The sequence below is a fragment of the Pongo pygmaeus genome, chromosome 8 (genome assembly GCF_028885625.2).
Source record: "Pongo pygmaeus isolate AG05252 chromosome 8, NHGRI_mPonPyg2-v2.0_pri, whole genome shotgun sequence".
Classification (NCBI taxonomy): Eukaryota; Metazoa; Chordata; class Mammalia; order Primates; family Hominidae; genus Pongo; species Pongo pygmaeus.
This window is the reverse complement of record NC_072381.2, coordinates 106,955,950-106,969,927: the sequence shown is the minus strand read 5'-3', so window position 1 is coordinate 106,969,927 and position 13,978 is coordinate 106,955,950. Positions and strand designations below refer to the sequence as shown.

At 40.1% G+C, this 13,978-nt stretch overlaps 1 protein-coding gene across 4 annotated transcripts in view; it reads left to right on the top strand.

Moving 5' to 3' along the window:
• FBXW4 (F-box and WD repeat domain containing 4) overlaps window positions 1-13,978 on the top strand; it is an 85,709-nt gene that overhangs the window by 949 nt on the left and 70,782 nt on the right. The gene's annotated exons all lie outside the window — the stretch shown is intronic.

The window sequence follows — 13,978 nt, the reverse complement described above, 5'->3', positions numbered from 1 at the left end:
CACCTGGCCTCCGCCTACACCCTTTCCCGAGCACTCTCGGGGACCCCTTTGCCCCTCCTCCCCAAGGCCTCCATCTGAGGCAGCCTCCCGAGAGCATCCCTCAGTAGGCACCCTCCCCGGTGGGCCGCTCCTCACAATTAGCCATCTTAGGCACTCCCTGCGGCTTTCGATTGTGTGTTTTTGCAGAGGTTTAGCTGTCCCGGTTCCTTAGCCCCAGAGGAGCCAGTCTGGTCTATGTGGTTCCTTCGTGCTTTGGACGATTCCTTGAGTCCAGGTTTAGGACTCAGGTTCCTTAAGTGGTCTATCATAAATTTTTGTGGACTTTAATCTTTCATCCTCCCTACCCTTTTCTAAAGGTTGTTAAGCTTCAGGGCTCGGACCTTAAGGGAAGGCCCTCGGTCCCAGTGTTCAGCCATAGTTTGTGACTTCATATAGGCAGAGCGACACGAAAAAGGGGGCCTGCTTGAGGCAGGAGGCTGGAGTCTGTCCAGGATGTGTACAAGACATGGTATTGCAATTTGGCCTTTTTTTGGTAGGGTCTGAGACCTGTGAATGAAAAACTTTTCTGAACCACTTAAGCTGTTAAATAGGAAGGAAAAAACATGTAGGGAATTGGGGGAGTAAGAGCTTTCAGATTGCCCCCTATTCCACCCATTTTTTAAAAAGTAGTTCTTTCTAGTACATTATGACGACATTAAAGAACGTTTTTAAAAACATAAAAAGCCATAATACCATCACCTCTAGACAATTATTTTCATTTAAAAACCTTTTCAGTTGCACATATAATTGCTATCTTACTGATCCTAACAGAATAGGTACATAGTAAATGTTTGTGGGCTGTCCCATAATGAGATTAAAGAACCTCCCTCTACTATTAAACTTACATGTTGTGTTCAGCTTTTTGTTATAGATAATAATGAAATAACACATTTTTGAGTAACAGCTTTACTGAAATATAAGTCACATGTCATTACCATACATATTTTTTAAAAATTATTTCCTTAGGATAAAGTCTCAAGGTGGCATTATAGCAAAGGTTATGGTTTGCAGAGGTGCTGTACCAAGTTATAGTGGGACCAGCACAGAGTGAACAAATTTTATGTGCGAATTTAGAAAATCTTTGCTACTTTACTGGTCATTTAAGGTACCAAAGTTGTGTTATTTTGCATCTCTTTTACCACTGGCTGGGATAAATATATTCTCGTGTGTTTGTTTCACCTGCGAGACTGTCTGTTCCCACTCTTTGCCCATTTATTACTGGGGTCTTCATGTTTTTCCCATAAATTTGGAATCTTTGTGGGTCTTAGATGTTAGAATCTAGTCAGTCATCTTTGATCCAGATATTTTTCCCAGTCAATTCATTTTACTTTACTGTTTTACACTTTATTAGGCTCTGCCAGTCTTTTGTGATTTTTTTTCTCTTTCTCCCCAAAGCTGAGAAATTTATAATTCCTCCACAGACCTGATAAATCTGTTTCCCACTGGTTTTCTTACAAATTTGATTTTTTTTTTTGAGACGGAGTTTCTCTCTTCTTGCCCAGGCTGGAGTGCAGCGGTGTGATCTCGGCTCACTGCAGCCGCCTCCCGGGTTCAAGCGATTCTCCTGCCTCAGCCTCTTGCGTAGCTGGGATTACAGGCTTGCACCACCACACCCAGCTAATTTTGTATTTTTGGTAGAGATAGGGTTTCTCCATCTTGGTCAGGTTGGTCTCGAATTGCCGACCTCAGGTTATCTGCCCACCTCCACCTCCCAAAGTGCTGGGATTACAGGCATGAGCCATGGCACCCGGCCTAATTTGATTTTTTAATAGTTAACACTTTCATCAATATCACTTTTGGTGCAAGAGGTGAATTCAACTTACTATTGTTGTCTACAACTTTGTTAAGTAATTCTCATTTCCTTTGTTTTGGAAAGCTTATTTTGCCATATAAGTTTATATATATATTATATATAATATACACATGTATATACACATACACATATATGTGTGTATATTGGATCTATATCTGAACTCTTCATTGTGTGTCACTGATACAGTTTTCCATTTCCATACTATTTTAAATATTGTTACTTTTTGATAGAGTCTAGTAATCTGTCAGGGTAAGATTATCCTGTTGGATTTATGTGTGTGTGTCACTTCTACACTTCTGTTCAACTCCCCATCAAAAAAAAATTCTGTACTTTTTCAAGGACTTTTGTGGTTTTCATGATAAAGTTCTTACATATCTGTTGTTGCACTTACTCCTATGTATTTCTGAAAATGTTATGCATTTCGTTTTTATTGCAAATATACTCTCTTCAGTATGTTTTCTGGCTGGATATTACTGAATGTAGAAGATTACTCTTATAAATTTTGAATTTGATGGTTTTTTATTCTAGGATGATTTTGTTCATGATAATTGTTCCTTGGGACTTCTTGGGCATGCAGTCTTGTCACCTGCAGAAATAGTTTTTTATTCTCTTCCTTTCTTATGAGAATAAATCTTTCAAAGGATATTATCAGTTGACCTATAAGAGAAGTCTAAAGTGACTGGAACCCACGCTAGCTAGGCAAAGTTTGGCTTTCTCTCTCTTTATATAGAGATTGAGTGAATGAATGAAAGAATTGGTGTTTATTTTCAAATGCTCTAAAAGAGAGATATTGGGAATGAATCTACATTCTGTAGCAGTAATAACAACAAAAAAAAGGAAAGTGAATTTATGGTGTAAAATGCTTTGAGATTGTCAAATGATATGGCTTTATTATTTATTAGACGTGTGTTTTGATTTCTCGCCCGTGTCCTAGGGTAAGGTGTCCTGGCCTTCTAGGGATGTTATTTTACCATAACACTTGATAAAGAGCAGGGTCACTGCTCGGGTTTTCTGGATTGAGGGAAGAAGTTATGCGTGTTACAGCAGGTGGAGAGAATGTTTACCAGTGTGGTCCATTTCTGGAAAGCTGCAGAGACTTAATAAGCCACTGAGAGAGGTGGTTGTCATCCCTGGAGGGAGAAGGCATGCACCCCAGTCCACTTAGGGAGTCAGCGAACCCGGGCCCAAAGTACAGCAAGAGTATGGCTGCTTGGATAGTGGCAGGGCTGTTGTTCATTGCTTTGGGCTAATTAACTGCAGACTAGATAAGTGAGATGAGTTTTTATCAGCATTACACAAAACTTGATTTGATCAGAAGCCACATAACCTCACTGGCCCTAGGTTTTATTACCTATAAAGAATGGGAATAACCTTGCCTGGCAAAATGAGGCTTAAATGTAGAATGCTGGCTAGTACAGCATTAAGCACATAGTAAGCACACAATAAATTGTAAAACAGAACTTTTTAATTGTTTGGGTTCTCCTCTAGTTAGTCTGTATATAGCAAGAGTGGGGATGGTTTGACTTGGAGGTGCTGACTAAAGACAAAGGGAAGAACACGCACACACACGCACTCTGCTTCGTTTCTCTCACCTGTCCTGAATGTTTTTGGAAACATGACAGCAGAACCTGTGGACTTCTGGCCTGCACTCCGGGATGAAGAGCCTCTTGATTCTCAGAAACACAAACTGCTAAGGTTTACTGACCTTCCGGCCCAGGGCAAGTCCCATTCAGTTTGGCTGTTCCTAACTGATCATAGCTTTGTTGAGTAAGATGAACTGCTTTGGTTCCTTGTGATTTGCTAATGGTCTTATACTTGTGCTTGAAGGCATTCTGGCCACTTTAAAACCACAGACAAATAATTTGCTTCCCTTTAGGCCTCTTGCCCGAACAGTGAACACTAATAGATATCCTAAGCTTTATTTTCTTTTCTTTTTTTTAAAGGGACACAAAGATAGTTGGAGTCAGTCATCTGATTTAAAATCAGTTTTGTTTGGAGATTTTATGAAGCCTGTTGGAATAGAAATATCCTGAATATAACAATAAGAATCAAAGAAATGTTTCATATAGCAGTCTTTCAAATTTTCCCTAAAGAGTAAGAGGACAAACTAACCTAGTTCCGTTTACAAGAACAAGACAGTGGAATTCAGCTGTCACTTGATAAAGTAGACTGAATGCAAGAAGTAGACATTATGACAGGGGAAGAACAGGAGCGCTATCTGCAAATTCTGATACTGAAAATTAACAAATACAAATAATGGAAGGAAAAAGTACGTCTGTGCATGTAAAGCTATTTTTAAAAGATTCTATTGCCAGTTTTATGTTAAAGAAAGCTTACTTGATCCTCTTCCTCCCGAATTAAGTGCCACATATTCTCAAACAGGAATTTTATTTTAAATAGCCTTTGAGCAGTACCTGGGTGCTGTCTTGCATTTGCCTATGATAGATTTGCCTGGAATTAACAATAGGTGTTTAGGGAGTGAGGCTCCTGAGGTGTTTGGTCCTGGCATGTACATTCATTCCTGTGGAGGGGTCCTGTAGCCTTGGAGCTCTTTGAGGCTGGGGGCCTGGGGTATCTATTTCAGTGATGATTAACGTCCAGAGTGGTGAGATAGACACAGATAAGCAGAGTGTGTTTATTTGTTTTAAAATGATTGTGCCTAAGAGCATTTTCTTGGCCCAGAAAGCATATAGTTTCCTAACTAGTTTCTTAACTCTGAATGGAGATGGTATTGCTAACTGGTTACATTTAAGGCCTAAACTGTGATCTTCAGAAAACAATTAACAACTCAAAGTAGCTTAGGCTTTCTCCAGTTTTCTGCCTTACCCAGGGAGGAGAGCCACTTATTTGTTCTCTAATTCATGGAATGATTTCGAATATGGATGTATTTATTGTCTTCAGCATTTGGAAAGGCCTTATTTTTAATGGTTTCTATGAGTTAATAAAATAGAGTTTAGTTTACAGGTTCAAAATAAAACAGTACACCTGTGGAAGCAGGACATGGTCTAGTGCAATCACTACCTCCAAATGCGAACTGGAAGAATGGAAGAAGCCTTCTCTAAGACCATGAGAATACAGAAGCTGTTTATATCCTTTCCAGTCTTGTAAAACTTGAATGGTAGGGGCTGAATTTTCTAGCTTTCAAGGCAGAAACATGGAGAAACCCAATGTCTTCACAGTCTGTGAGATGAGCAATCTGTAGTATGAGTTCATACTGGAATGAGAGCTCTGAAAATATTTCGGTACTCCATACTTTCATTTTTTTTTTTTTTGCACCTGGAACCTTCATCTAAGGTAAAGATTGTGCTTGAGCTGCTGAAATCCCCAACTGACAGTGAGGTCACTGAAGAAGTATACAGGTTTTTTTAAAAATTATTTTTGAATGTGTGACTTAGAAAAGAATTACTTGTGTGTGACAACTTAACCTTAGCTCTGGGTTGACCCTGGCACTGGATTAGTTTCTGGTCCTGACTTGTAACCATGGAACTGGGAGAAATTTAGGCAGATTTCTTCTTGAGACCAGGCTCCAAAAATATTTGAAAATTAAGATGAGATCAACTGTTTGAAAAAAAGAGGAGAAAATTGGGTTTTGAATTTTCAGTGAAAATTGGCAGGCTCCCTTCTTTGATCTGCAGAAACTGACTTTTGCTAAGCTTCAGAATTTACCTCAGGTGTGTCAACCATGAGTCAAGGTTGAGAATCCAAAGATTTGGTTTACTCTGGAGGAAAGTCCTTCCTATTCAGTAGTCTTGCTCAGATGGAACTCCAGTTGTAATCAATTGAATCAAGATGGTTATGGTAATTAAGAATATGTTTATGTACCCTGAATCATGTAAATACTTGAGCTTTCTCTAAAAATGAGTATGAGACTATCTGGAGAAATAATTTACTTCCTGTTAGAGGTTTGGCTGCCTTGTCTCAATTTTGAGTCAGTTCTTCATTTTATCCAAACTGTCCACATTGCCCTCCCTGGAAGTCTGGGCCACCCAATGGGCCCCTGTGCATGCCGCCCCTCTTTAGCCCACAATTAATTGCCAGCACATTCTTTCTTCTTCCTCTTCTTTTTTGGTATTTGACATGAGCTCAAATTGCTGAGAAAGGTTACAACTGTGAAATGAAGACAGGGCTTGGAGACACCTTAAAAAATACATGCAAAGGCCACTAAATGACAAGAGCAGACTGCCAGGCTTTTTCAAAACATCACCACGTCTGTTGACTTTCCATTCCTTGTCCACAGCACAAAATTGGAGGTCAAAGAATCATAGGAGTTAGAGATGGAAAAGACATTTGGGGTCAGCCAGTTCATCCCTCCGCCTTCTCCTGCCCCTGATTCCAAATCATTCCTTACATTATATTTTCTCCCCCAGCTCTTGTACAGTTTTCACGGTCTTCACTCAACCCTGGCTGTCACCTTTGGGGAATGATGCTGGAGGTTCTCTCCAGTTTCTCCTTGGCAAAGAGAGATATTGCCTGTGCCCCCAGTTGACATTCATGAACTTCTTTGTTGGTGGTCTCAGCTGAGAGGCTGAAGGATAACTGGATGCCTCTCTGTTGCCTGATGATGGGGCATTTTTAGACCGAATTGAAGAGCATTTCGTGTATGATGATATTGGGCAAGGGATATTGGGCAAGGGCTGGGGTGTAGGGTAGCCATTGATGAATTTGTTCCTAGACTTTTGTTGTTCAAGTCTCTTGACCTGGAGGGGGATTCGTATTTGTATGAAGTGTGTGGTATTGGGACAGGTGGACAGAGATAGGAAATTACAGTGAATAGGAGTTTGATAGGAACCCTAACTTGGAGATTGGTAGATTAAACAAATAAGAAATACTGGTCTTGTGAGGTGGTAGAGGATTGTTTTAATAGTTACATGTTAGGGGAGAAATAGAGTGGTGGTTACTGTACAGAAGCTTCAGTTTGGAGTCATATTGAGGAGAACAGATGGGCCGGAAGCAAGTATTTTGGATTAGGGTACGCTGTTGATTTTGTGGTCTCCCCTTGCTTTAAGAAAGTAGAGAAAGAGAAGTCTTATGCTCACTGGCTGTGTGGGTTGGAAGGGGGAACGGTCATTTTTAGAGGCAGCTTTGGAGGGATACCCCCAGCTCTCCCGTCTTTTTCCAGCAGCTGTTGGGAGCAGTCCGAAGGGGGTATTATATTTCTTCTGGTAACTCTGCCAAGAATGAGAGGAAATCCACAATCCGTGGGTTTTGTAGGGGGGATGAGGATGGGGTGGCAGGTGATGGGACAGGGAAATTAAATTGTTTTATAGTAAATATGTTGAGATACTTTTCCTGGAAAGCTATTTCACTGAAAGGAATGATATTTCCCCTGCTCACTAACCCTGTAATGAGTTCATTCTCCTTAAAGAAAAGGAAATAGTCTTTGAGTACTTCTTTTTCTTTTTCCCCTGTAGTTCCAGCTTTGACCTCCCATGTTTCTTTGAGTTTTCCTTTAGAAAGTCTACATCAAAAAGTTGAATCAAGGTTCAGATATGAATGGTATGTGTGTTTGTCCCCTCCAGAAGTGAGTTGCTAAGGGAGAACTTCATCCCTTATCTTGGATGCAGTTTGACTTTATCATAATGGCCTAGAAGCTGGAGATGTAAAAACTTTCTGGGTGACATCTGGTTCATATTCTCCTCATCCCTTCATTCAGGCTGGAAGGTCACCAGGGATTTTGAAGTCTGGTCACTTGGGTTGAGAACCTGTTTTGATGATTAATATAGAACACAGTTTCATGATTAAAAACAATTAAAAAAAACCCTGGGAAGCAGAGCAGTGTAATTATTTCTCACATTTCAGATGAGGAGTCTAGGGAAAAGTCATTTTGAAGGTATGAGAACAAAGTCTACCTCTTAGTCTGCTAGTGCCTAATTCATGACTCACTTAGAGGAAGGCCTGTTCACCGCTCCCTGCCCCCCAAAAATCGGCATCTTTCTTGCAATTGTTCATTTTTAGAAAGTACTAGATCAGCCTTTCCAAAAGTTGTATTGTGGGTTTCTTGAAAAACTAATTCTGTAATCAAATGAGTGGGGAAAATGCTGTGCGCCACATTCCCTCTCTTGGGGATCACAATGTCCATTGGGGATTAAAGGCACTGACAAGTCCTGTGATAGAGGGACCTGTTTACTTTTGTTTCAGCCAGCATCGTGCAAAATGTTTTGACCATAAAATTCTTTTTTTCACTGCTAAATATCTCTTTAACATCTTGCAGAACACATATACTGGTCAAGTGCCGTGCAAATACAGAACCTAACCAATGCCAGGAGGAAAAGGATGTGAACATAGCCAAGTTCTGAATCTTAAGCTCATGCACGTAAAGGACCCAGGTTTATGCTTAGTGCTTCTGAAACTGTTTAGACATTTTTGACATGTGGGTGCCATGTTAAGATACTTTATCTGCTCAGATTTCTTCCCTTGAGCCTCTCTAGAATAAGAATTTGGAGGCTTTGGTTGAATTCTTGAAGATGTGGTATGTTACACATTTTAAGGAAGGGCCTTTGGAGCTACAGGTGTTGTTCAAAGTGTGACTTGCCAAAGGGAGAACCATGTTTTTGGAAACTCTTGCTTGAGCAGTTCCTAAGCAATGTCTATCAAAATACCTATTATGCTAGGACCATGGTTCTCACTTTTTATGTTAAAGACATAGTTTTGTATAATGTTAGAATTTTTGGTAGTACATTAAGGAATTAAAGGTAAATGTCATTTTTTTTTTTTTAAAAAAAACAAGTTTCAGAAAATTGAAGAACCTGTTCATGATTATTTACACTATTTACTTGTTCACCCTCTGGTGTGTTACTGTTTGAACAGTATTGTTTTCTCTTATATCCTTTGAGGTAAAGTTCATATATGTTCCTCTGAACATGCAATCTTTATTTTATTTTCGGCAAATTGTATCATGGGCAATATTTTGGCTTAGTGTCTGATAGAAATCCCTGTAAAAGTGTGGATTGTTAGTTGAACAAAAATAAATTCTATATATTGTTTAAAATCTGATGGTGCACTTATTCAGGGTTACTGCCATACCACTTGTCTGCACAGTGATGGTTGAGAGCCACTTTTAGAAGCACAAAGTGGTTTAAGACTTGATCCTGTGGAATTTATGACTAAATTAGACAAAAAAGATGATGTATAGCTGTGAAAAGCTAGCAATGCTTAGGTGTATGGTAGGTTCCATCTAACAGTTCAGATGGCATGTTTGGAAGAGTCACAGAAGTAGAGGCTTTATCTAGATTTTAAAGAGTGGATGAATTTGACTACTCCCCAGAAGTAGCAGTCAGGGGCAAAGGTAGGCTGAGGCTGGCAATATAGGTGAAAGTGTGGGTATATGAATGAACGTGGAAGAGATTGGCTTGGTGGGATTCCAGTTGCATAGTGTGAAGCATGAAAAGTGAGTTGAATGGGTAAAGTCGGTTGACAGCTGGAGGTCTTTCAAGGGAGCTGTGGGTCAGTTCAGTCAGCTCCATGCCCTCTTTGTGCATGGTCTTGTCCTCAGGCTGGCATGTTTCCTACAGTCTCCCTTCACTCTGAATTTTGGGGCTATTCTCTGTTCCTTGGCCAAAAGGATAAGCAATTTAACATGATATAAAGATTTTTTATTAATTTTGTTTGAACCTTAATTATAAATCTCTGCTACTGAAGCTATTGGAATATTCAGGCTAATGCAAGTATAAATGAAAAGTTAGAAGGTTCTTATCTTTGGCTGCTTAAATACTTTACACTAAAGCCAAGTTCTTAGCATTGATAGAAGAACTGGTGAGAACAGGCAATCTGGGGAAAAATCTGGAGAGAAAGAAGATAAGAGAAATCAAGAGATAGTGTTAATTTAAAATTCCAAGCCCCAAGGCCCGGTGCTGTGGCTCATACCAGCACTTTGGGAGGCTGAGGCAGGTGGATCATTTGAGGTCAGAAGTTCAAGACCAGCCTGGCCGACATGGTGAAACCCCATCTCTATTAAACATACAAAAATTAGCTGGGTAGGCCAGGCACAGTGACTCACGCCTGTAATCCCAGCACTTTGGGAGGCTAAGGCGGGCAGATCAGAAGGTCAGGAGATCGAGACTATCCTGGCTAACACGGTGAAACTCTGTCTCTACTAAAAATACAAAAATAAATTAGCTGGGCATGGTGGCGGGCACCTGTAGTCCCAGTTCCTTGGGAGGCTGAGGCAGGAGAATAGCGTGAACCTGGGAGGCGGATGTTGCAGTGAGCCGAGATTGCGCCATTGCACTCCAGCCTGGGCAACAGAGCAAGACTCCATCTCAAAAAAAAAAAAAAAAATTTAGCTGGGTAGGAATGGCATGTGCCTGTAATCCCAGCTACTTGGGAGGCTGAGGCAGGAGAATCACTTGAGTCTGGGAGGTGGAGGTTGCAGTGAGCCCAGATTGCGCTACTGCACTGCAGTCTGGGTGACACAGTGAGACCCTGTCTCAAAAAAATAAATTAATTAAAATAAAATTCTAAGCTCCAAGCATTTTGTGTAACCCTGTTTTCCCCTCCTTGGCCTGGTGCCCCTTGACATGGCCTTGTTCTACACTTAGAGACACTTTCCTTTCCTGAGTTTCCGTCCAAATCAGCAGGATGTTATGCTTATGGAAATCATGCCATCCATGCAGTTGGTCAGCATTGGTGGCTTCCAGGGGAATCAAGCTGTGAGATGGTACAGAGAGGGAAATTGATCTGTGTTCCAGGAGTCTTCAGATCTCAGAGATTATGTTGTTTAAGACCTCTTCGATATACCTGCACTTCCCCTTCCTTCCCCCCAGCCATTTTTCTTCAGACTAGGTTTATTTATTTGCTTTTGGTTTTGGGGTGTGAGCAAGGAGAGGGGAAATGAAAGGTCATTGTAGATAACTGCCTAGATTAATTTCTGTCCCTCTGGACTCACTTGCCAAGATTTGAAGGGGCCAGATAGCTTACTGTGGGTGCATGTTGTGTTGTTTTTGTTTAAAATAGGTCATATGCCCAGGAATGCAAACTCTAATGGTTACTAAGTGCCGGAAAGCTGAGAGGGAAGAGGCCTAGTGGAAAAATGAGCCTGAGGCAAGAGAAGGAGGGCTGGGAAAATGGCAGTTCAGCCAGGCCCACGGGGCCAGGTCCTCTGTGCATTAACATCCACGGAGAGATTTATTTACAGGGCACTAATCATTTTTTTGAGAGGAGCACCCTCACTTTACATTAGTAACCATATGGAGAAATGGCTGGCCAGAGGCCGCTTCAAGGATGGGAGCAAGGGTCCCTGGTGAATTCCAAGGGGTACCTGCTCCTGTCTTCTCAGGTACTTTTCTTCTGCTGCCTTGTTCTCCTGACCCCCTTTGACTGGCAGTGACACGTTCCCACAGGGATGGAGGGATACCTGTTTTCAGAGAAAGGAGATATTTTAAAAATTTCTTTGGATTTTTCAGGTGCTGAAGCCAATAAAAATATAGATATGATTTGGCCAACAGCTAGGGAAACTGTAACCATCCAAGATGGTTAGACAAAAGATATGAAAAAGCTGAGTTGTTAAATTGTTTTTAATAAAGTAGAGCTTTTTCAAGTCAAAGCCAAATTGAACTTTTTTTTTTTTTTCAAAGTCTAAATTTGAAGGACTACAGCCAAGTATTTTGATTATGATATTCTTCTTGGGAGAGGATGCCTGCACCTGCTGTTTGGTAGCAGCTTCTAAAGTTCAACTTTGAAAGTTTCTTGGTGCTATGATCAAACCCTCAGGGGAGTGTTTTGACCCCTAGTAAAGTGTCACATGGCAGTTAAGTGACCAGGGAGGTGAGAGAAGTGCTGTCTTTATTCCAGTTCAGGAAATATATCCATTCTTTTGCTTTTGTTTTCTTCCTGCTATGATCCAGAGTATTCCCTTTTTAGTTTCATCACCACTCATTAATTTTAGACCTAATTCAAGAGAAGAGATATAACTGTAAACAGTTTCTTCCTTTATATCCAGGAGGGATTTGCAGATACGAGGAGTAGACAGGGAAGTCTATTTTTTTTTTTTTTTTCATTTAGATTTCAGTTCCTTTGGCCCATCCTGTTAAGTATCTTTTACTGTCCTCAGTAGTAGTCTGGTAGTGTAGGTGGCTCTATAGTGATTTAAAACCAGGGACTACATTCACCCAATAGAATAATTCAGTAAAAGATTTTAGCCTTAACATGTGTATAGCCAAGTCCTAATTGTTCAGCCTGAAAAATAACAAATGTTTGATATTGGAGGAACAATTTCTAATAGTTATAACTAAACTAATTAGAAGAAAAACAAATGATTATTAGAGTCACATTAGTGACAACACCGTTAATGGATATTATCTACTACCTATACTTATGTAAAGATAATTAACTTTTTTGTAGTGATTTATAACATGTATTGTACTTCGTTTTAGGTGTCATTTTAAAAAACAATTGTGTTAAATATTATCCTCATTTTATAGGTGAAGAAATGGATAATTAGAGAAGTTAGTTACCTGGGTTGTATAATTAGTAAGCGGTAGAATTGGGATATAGATCCCAGTTTCCTGAGTCTGCCTTCTGTGCTTTTTCAATTTTATTTAATCTGCTCTTTAGTTAAAGGTAAATAGGAAGACATAACCGTCAACAATTATGTGATATATTTTCAACAATTGATCACTTAATAAAGCACCATCTATTAACATCTTTAGACCTGTTGTTGTTATTATTATTATTATTATTATTATTATTATTTTGAGACGGAGTCTCGCACTGTCGCCCAGGCTGGAGTGCAGTGGCGCGATCTTGGCTCACTGCAAGCTCTGCCTCCCGGGTTCACGCCATTCTCCTCCCTCAGCCTTCCGAGTAGCTGGGGCTGCAGGCGCCTGCCACCACGGCCGGCTAATTTTTTGTATTTTTAGTAGAGACAGGGTTTCACCATGTTAGCCAGGATGGTCTCTGTCTCCTGACCTCATGATCCGCCCGCCTCGGCCTCCCAAAGTGCTGGGATTACAGGTGTGAGCCACCGCACCCAGCCTAGACCTGTTATTATTATTATTATTATTATTTTTTTTTTTTTTTTTGAGACGGAGTTTCGCTCTTGTCGCCCAGGCTGGAGTGCAGTGGTGTAATCTCGGCTCACTGCAACCTCTGCCTCTCAGGTTCAAGCAATTCTCTTGCCTTAGCCTCCCGAGTAGCTGGGATTGCAGACGCCCACTACAACGCCTAGCTAATTTTTGTATTTTTAGTAGAGACAGGGTTTCACTATGTTGGCCAGGCTGGTCTTGAACTCCTGACCTCAGGTGGTCCACCCTCCTTGGCCTCCCAAAGTGCTGGGATTACAGTTGTGAGCCACCACGCCCAGCTTAGATCTGTTATTTATGGAGACATAATTTTATGTAGTGTCTCCCCACCTCTACCTTTATAAATTTAACTTAGTTTTAAAAATACCATTACTTGCTATAGTTGTTGCCAAAATGTTTTGCAATCCTCACATTTGTCATTTCTAGTGGCAGTATGTTCCATTGCATTAGTATACTATTCTCCCCCACAGACAGACCTTTGGGCTATTTCCAGATTTTAGCTCTAATATATAGCTGCAGCCATAAATATCTTTGTAAAAATTTTTTCTTTTGAATTATTTCTTAATGATACAGTGCTCAAAGTAGAAATGCTAGATCATAAGCTGTCATTTAATGACTTTTGTCTTAACAGAATTCCTTTCTGAAAGACTGTACCTGCTGAATGTGCTATAAGCAACATATAACCAAATCCACACTCTTCTATCAAATTAAAGCTAGTGTCAGTTTTTTCTGCTTAATAGATGTGAGGTGTACTTTAAAAATGGTTTTAATGTACATGCCTGTAAACTGTTCTTGGGGGATGTTTCCTCCGGTGTTTTACATTGTGAATACTGTGACTGTCCTTATCCTCTGTCAGACATGGATGATAGGGTATTGGAGACAGGGTGTTATCTTGATAGATTTTTATCAGCTCCCTAAAAGTGTTAGAGACAAAACTTATATCTACAATGTTAGTTAAAATTTTTCCCCTACTCTGTCGCTTTTAATCTTTTTTCCCTTCCTGTAGCATTTCAACTTTAATAGCATTAAACTCAAATACTTTATAATTGATACATTTCTATTGCTTCAATAGAATAATTTCTATTATCTCCATTTCAATTGGGAAATT